Source organism: Loxodonta africana, chromosome 20 (assembly GCF_030014295.1).
Source record: "Loxodonta africana isolate mLoxAfr1 chromosome 20, mLoxAfr1.hap2, whole genome shotgun sequence".
Taxonomy (NCBI): Eukaryota; Metazoa; Chordata; class Mammalia; order Proboscidea; family Elephantidae; genus Loxodonta; species Loxodonta africana.
The window spans coordinates 11,009,667-11,017,397 of NC_087361.1; the positions used below are offsets into that span (position 1 = coordinate 11,009,667).

At 38.2% G+C, this 7,731-nt stretch overlaps 1 pseudogene; it reads left to right on the forward strand.

Moving 5' to 3' along the window:
- Positions 1 to 6,447: 6,447 nt before the first annotated feature.
- LOC111753076 (U6 spliceosomal RNA) lies at positions 6,448 to 6,548 on the forward strand (annotated as a pseudogene).
- The last annotated feature ends 1,183 nt before the right edge of the window (positions 6,549 to 7,731 follow it).

The following is a 7,731-nucleotide window of genomic DNA, read 5'->3' on the forward strand; positions in this document are numbered from 1 at the left end:
CCAATATCGACCCAGATGCTCAGGCCACAAAACTAAAGGTTATCCTTCATTTTCCTCTCTCTGTCCCCCCCGACATCCAGTCCATTAGTAAGTTCTCTCCATTCTCCTGGACTCTTTTTGTATCCTCACTGCAGCTCAAGAAACTCTCATGTCCCCTGGAATTACTGCAAAACCTATTTCTTCCCTCTCTTCACTTCAATCCCTCCTCCTCAAATGATGTATGGTTTCCTTTAAAAAAATTATAGTGATTAGTATATATGTATGTAGCAAAACATTTGTCATTTCAACCGTATTCACTTGTGCAATTCAGTGACATTAATTACGTTCATCATGTTGGTCAACCGTCACGCTTATCCGTTTCCAGATTTTTCCATCACCCTTAATAGAAGCCAAGTGGCCCCTAAGCTTGAAGTCTCTTTTCTCTTTCGCCTGCAGCCCCACCTGCCTCTGGTAACCATTAATAAATGTTTGTCCTATACACATGCTTATTCTAGCTATTTCACGTAAGTGGGATCATACAATATTTGTCCTTTTGTGACTGACTTATTTCACTCAGCATGATGTTTTCAAAGTTTGTCCATTTTGTAGCATGTATCCAGAGTTCATTTCTCTTCATGGATGGATAACATTCTATTCTATGTAAACACTACTTTAAAAAAAAAAAAAAATCCATTCATCTGTTCATGTACATTTGGGCTACTTCTACCTTTTGGCTATTATGAATAGTGCTGCAATGAACATTTTTGTGCAAGTATCTGCTTGCATTTCTGCTTTCACTTCTGTTGCATATGTACCTAGTAGTGGAATTGTTGGATCATGTAGTAATTCTACATTTAACTTTTTGAGGAACAGGCAAACTGTTTTCCACAATGGCTATGCCATTTTACATTCCCACCAGCAATGGATGAGTATTCCTGTTCCTTCACATCCTCGCCAAAACCTATAGTTTTGGGGTTTTGTTTTGTTTTGTTTTTGTTTATGGACATCATTTTGGGGTTTTGTTTTTATTTATGGCCATCCTAGTGGGTGTGAAATTATATCTCATTGTGGTTTTGATTTTCATTTCCCGAATGACTGATGATGTTAGTTATTAATATGCTTCCTGGCCATTTGTATTTCTTCAGTGAAATGTCTATTGAAGTTCTTCACCCATTTTTTGATTGGGTTGTTTGCCTTTTTGTTGTTAAGTTGCATTAGTTCTTGATATACTCTGGATATTAAACGGTTAAGGCTCAAATGAATTCATATCACTCCTCTGCTTACAAATCTTTAAAACCTTTGCAATCACAACTGAAATAAAATCTAAACGCCTTAGCATGGCCTGTAAGGCTCTATATGATCAGACTCCTGTAATCACTCTGATCTAATCTCCCACTGTGTGTGCCATCTTTTGCTGAGTTCCAGTTTTACTGAACTCTCTCTCTTGTCCCTTGAGCACCCACTTGCTGTTCCTTCTCCTTACAGTGCTCTTTCCCCTGATCTAGTCACAGTTGGCCTTTTCTTATCATCGGGTCTCAGCTCTCAGCTCTGTTATCACACTGCAGGAGAGAACTTCCACCCCAGATAAAATGTTGTCTATCCACTCCCGCAGTCACTTTCTATTCCATTATTCTATTCTATTCTCTTCATTGAATATATAAGACTCCAGAATATGTTAAGATATTTCTGTTTTATCTCTCTTCCATTAGAATATAAGTTTTGTGGCAAGGAACTTTGTTTTATTCATATTGCATCCTCTATGCGCAGAAGAGTGCCAAGAACACTTGAAAAACTGAAAAGAAGGTTGATGAACAAAGGGATTAATAAATAAATGAATAGATTACACAATGAATTCAGGCAAGAAAATGATAAACCCTTCTAGAATTTGCTCCTATGTGGGGAATTCCATTTCCCTTAAGGTTCATATTACATTTTAACCCAGTTCATTGAAGATGTTCTACATTGGGGAACTTTATCAAGTTCATCCAGTATGAAATACGGACAGGATGAACATGAAATAGTCTAGTGCAATTGGGGTTCTTGATCACCCCTAGCTTCTCCCTCATATCCCCATTTCAACAGGCAGATCTCACTTTTGGCTGCAGTGTGTCGGCCATAGATGTGAAATGGCACGAAATTCAGCAGCTGCAATTTCACAAAGCACTAACTAATTTCTTGAACTGGACTTCAGCATTTCCAGAAAACAGGCAGCTCTATACTCTTCTTTTGGGGGCTTGCAAATTCTCTTTCCTTCAAAACTGGAAGAATGGACGCAGCCATTCCTCAGTTTCTCTGTGTATCGAGAAAATACAGGCGGCAGTTTATTAATTGTTTTACCATTATAATGAGTCTGACTCCATTGTTTTGATGTTTGAATGCTGACAGCTTTTAAGCCCCACCCTTCTCTTTTACCTTTGCACCTTACATCTAAGCAAGCTGACAAAAGAGCCTGAGTGCTCCCTCCTTCCAGCAGGAGATTCAAAACCGCAAAAGCCCCTACCCGATCTCAGAAAGAACGTTCATCTCAGTTCCACCTCTTATGGTTGTTTCTGTTGTTTGATGCCGACAAATCAGTTTTGACTCATAGCTACCACACATGAGAGAGTAGAATTGCTCCATAGGGTTTTTTTTTTTTTTTTAATCTTTACTTCACTGGATGGGTTCGAACTGCCAACATTTCAGTTAGTAGCCAAGCACCTAACTGTTGTGCCACCAGGGCTCCTGGTCCCACTTCTTAGCCACATTAAAAATTTTTCTTAAGGAAAGGAGACCTGCTTGACAAGCCTGCCTGCTCTTCCCAGAAACCTCAATTATGAGAGTAAGAAACCTTTCCATATCCTGCTCATGTGTGTGCAGCATCACCAACCTCAACGTCTGAATCAAATTTTGGATAGGGGTCCATCTGCCTCTGTTAGTGACCATAACAACCATCGTTAAGAAACACCACTCCCCTGCTTATCATAAAGGAATTCTCACTGTCCTTAATGCCTCACAATTTTTCCCAAGGGTCTATTTCTTACATCCTATCCTCACTGTCTGACAAATTTCTGTCAAGGTCCCATTGGGTAGCAACACACAAAATCTCACGTAGCTTAATTAAGCAAACAGGAAAATGTCTCAGAAAAATATCAGAAATGTAGCCAAGCTTCATGAAGAGTGGAACCATTTGCAACCCAAGATTACTTTATTTAACTCTCTAGATTTCTCTTTGCCAGTCTGTTTTAGCCTTCCCACTCTTTCAACAATATCTTTCTGATTCTTCGTGAACACAGCAGAGACTAGCTACATAGGCTCCCTGCTTTTTATCATCTCATATTCCAAATGCCAATAAAGACTAAATTAATTCTGAATCCAGATTCCAAGAATTAGAAGAGAAAGGTATTGTCCTAGTTTGGATCATGAGCATGACCATGAGCCTGGTCCAATGGTGACATTATGGGGTCACCTGGCTTACTACCTACTTAGCAGTTGCCCTGGTTATAGATTTTCTGAGTAGAGGGCAAGTACAGGCTCTTTGGGCAGGTAATGTGAAAACAGAGAGATGATAAAGAGTAAAATTAATTATTTGCATGTCTGGTACAATACTAGAAATGGAGGGAAACCTAATTTTATCAACTGCCCACTGCTTGCCTAGAACACTTCAATAGTCAAATACCACAGATTTCATAGTTCTACTTTCTAGTTGAATCCCCAGTGGCGAGAACTGTGTGTTATGGATGGGAGTCCAATGAATATTGGTTTCACAAACGAATGAATGAATAAAAAAAGTCACTCAATAGATAATGCACAAATAACTACAAAATAGAATATTATAAGGCAGAAGTGAAGAGGGACAATCATGGCGGTGTGTCTTAAAGAATGGATAGACATGTAATTGATAGTGGCTTCTGAGAACAGAATCTTGCAGATACACCATATATAAGATACATGTTCAGAGTATGTAAATAATCATTGAACACTTAAATAGGCAATCTAGATGTTATTCATTAGGGAATAGGGAACGATTGTGAGAGTTAATGAAATTTATACTATTACAATTGCCTCCTAATTGTTCTCTCAGACGCCATACTCATCTCTCCAATCTGCTAGGAATGTCACTATAATGATGGTTATAGATATGTTGGAAATGGCAAGACACCCAAATGGGATGTGGATGATGCTAGTGATAAAATTTCACATTAATGGCACTAATACTTCCCATCTGTACAGCTTTTGAACTTTATCTGCAATGCTTTCATCTCTTTCTCTTTTTACCTTAAGCATAAGATTACTAATAGAAAGTCTGTACCCTACATTAGTAGGTGAAGAAATGGCATTGCACTTTCGTTAACAAAGCAGAGATATTTGCAGCTGCATTTATAATTGGGCTTCCCTGAGAGAGCTCAGATAAGTTGTGGGTTTGGGGGGTATTTATATATATCACAGAGGAAGATAAAATGAACAGCCTAGATTATTTGCTCTTCAAACAAATGAGAATATGATAAGCCAATACTTAGAGATGTGCCTGCCTCTTAAAAAGGTAGCTCAGATGTTTGAAAGCTATTTAATATACTAGTAATGTTGTACAGTTTGAAAAGGCATATGAAAATGAAGTACATTGCCCTTGATTCCTCTATTTATAGCAGTGAACCTATCTAGGTTTTGAATAACACAATTCATTAAATTCACATCTCTAAAGCTGAGTTCCTTTATTTATACTTGTTAAACACTTTGCACTTACTGCATTTTCAGGAAAACTTTACTTATATTATTCCATTTTATCTTTACAATCATCCTGTAGGGAATGTAAGTTTGGCAAAAATATAGCATTCAACCACAAAACATCAGGCATTATGGAAACAAGTTTTAAAAATACATTCTTTGACCGTAAGTTCTTTTTGGAAAAAACAGCCATGTCATCAGAAAATTGTCAGAGAATTAGAATTAAACTAGAAGTAAGTAGAGAATGTTCTGGGAGCCAAGGAGGGTCTCATTTGGTGAAGCAGGTGATGTGTGGCCTGTTTCTTGAAGGATAAAAACAAGGCATCTATGCCAAGACAACAAGAAAGGCTCCCAGGAAGGAGAGAGCATCAAAGAGCCTGGCGCAAATATTTTACCCATTTTACAAATAATCTGTAGATAGACTGAACTGTATAGTAAATCCAGAACTGCTGCTATTAGCTGCTCTCAAGTTGGCCCCTGACTCATGGCTATCCCGTCCACAGTGGAATGAAATGCTTCCCAGTCCTGCACCATCCCCGTGATCAGTTGCAAACCAGACTGTTGTGATCCATAGGATTTTAATTGGCTGATCTTTCAGAAGTAGATCACCAGCTATTTCTTCCTAGTCCATCTTAGTCTGGAAGCTCCACTGAAACCTGTTCAGCATCCTAGCAACACACAAGTCCACTAACAGATGGTGGTGGCTGCACTTGAGAGGCATTGGAAAGGAATCACACCTGGGTCTCTTGAGTGCAAGGCAAGAAATTTACCACTGAACCATCATTGTCTTCAAATCCAGGACTAGAAGCCATATTTCCTCTATTTTGGTCCACACATTTTCAACTCTTACACTATATTGCTTACACAAAGGTTGTGATTATGCTATAGGAAACAAACTGAAAACTGAAATTATCTGGTGACTCTAGCCTAGAGTTGTTGGGTGTCTTCAAGTTGATTCCAACTTAAAGCAACCCTATAGACCCTGCCTATAGAGTTCATTAAATTCTGTACTGAAAATAAATTCTAGAATTTTGCATGTTATATTATTGTCAGTAAAAAATAATAATTACATACTTGTGGACTTCATAACATTTTAGTATCTGGCTTAGTATATAAGCACTCTATGTGGATTAATCTCACAAAAATACTAAGGCATGTATATTATCTTCATTTTATTGGTGTTAAGATAGAACCACAGAGGGGTTAAGAAGTTTGTCCAGGACTGCACAGCTAATAGACAGCTGGGTTGGCATTTAAATTCAGGCTATTTAATCCAGCATCTGTGCAATTTGCCATCACACAATGCCTCAACTTAACATTGTTATAATTAGCTTTGTAAAAGGAACAGAAAATAAGCTGATTTTTTTAAATGGCATATAATTTTTGTCTTTTGCATGCATGTTTTATTGTCAGCTAATAATGCAAGTGTGTTGGTGTTTGAAAGGGGTTGCTGTAGTAATAATCCCTGAAATAAAAGAAAACAAATTTCTTGTTCCCAAAGGCAAGGGAGCACTGTATACTCATAAAATTAGATTACAAATGAGCAACATTGAGAACAAACTTAGTAAAATTATTGAATAAGAGAGAAATTCTTTGAACATTCAGAAAAAATATATATAAGCTATTTATAAGGATCAGAGTGACCAATAAAAATGTTTTTAAGGAAAGAAAATGTGAATCAAAACTTTTATATCCAGCCAAACTGTCCTTCAAGCATAAAGACCACAGGCAGTAATTAACATGCAAGATCTCAAGAATTTTGATCTAGTGCTCACTTCAGCAGCACATGTACTAAAGTTGGAATGATACAGAGATTAGCACAGCCCTTGAGCAATGCCATATGTTTTTATGAGTGGATAAATAGATATGTATACTGAATAGGTGTGGGAGGGTGTCTTAATTATCTAGTACTGCTATAACAGAAATACCACAAGTGGAAGCTTTTAGCAAACAGAAATTTATTCTCTCACAGTCTAGGAGGCTAGAAGTCTAAATTCAGGGCACCAGCTCCAAGAAAGTCTTTTTCTGTCAGTTCTGGGGGAAGATCCTTGTCATCAATCTTCCCCTGAACCTAGAAGTTTCTCAGCAGAGGGACACCAGGTCCAAAAGATGCACTCTGCTCCTGGCTCTCCTTTCTTGGTGTTGTGAGTTCCCTCTTCTCTTTGCTTAATTCACTCTTTTATATCTCAAAAGGGATTGACTCAAGATACAACATAATCCTATAGTTTGAGTTCTGCCCCATTAACATAACTGCTTCTAATCCTGCCTCATTAACATCATAAACCAAAACCAAACCCATTGCTGTCTAGCCAATTCAGGCTTATAGCAACCCTACAGGACAGAGTAGAGCTGCCCCACAGAGTTTCCAAGGAGTGGCTAGTGGATTCCAGCTGCTGACCTTTTGGTTAGCAACTGAGCTCTTAAGTGCTCCTTAACATCATAGAGGTTAGGATTTACAACACATAGAATAATTACATCAGCTCACAAAATGGAGGACAACCACATAAGTTTGGGAATCATGGCCTAGCCAAGTTGACACACATTTTGGGAGGACACAATTCAATTCATAACAGAGGACATATGTGAGCACAGCCATGTGCGTATATAGGTTTGGCTGTGGATATTTCTACATACATATTTGTATGTGCAGCATGTATATTCATATATATAGTAGAGCACATGGGGGCACAGTCATGAAAACTCCCTAGATGTAACCAAACACCTCACCAGACTGAGTTACTGGGCTTAAAAACTAAGGACCATAGTCTTGAAGGACATCTAGGTCAACTGGCATAACAGAGTTCATAAAAACAATGCTCTACATCCTATTTGATGAGTAGCATCTGGGATCTTAAAAACTTGCTAAGGGCCATCTAAAGTACAACTATTGGTCTCATTCAGTCTGGAGCAAAGAAGAGTGAAGAAAACCAAAGACTAAAGAAAACAATTAGTCCAAAGGACTACTGGATCACAAGAACCACAGCCTCCACTAACCTGAGACCAGAAGAACTAGACGATGCCCGGCTACCTCTACTGACTACTCTAATCAGG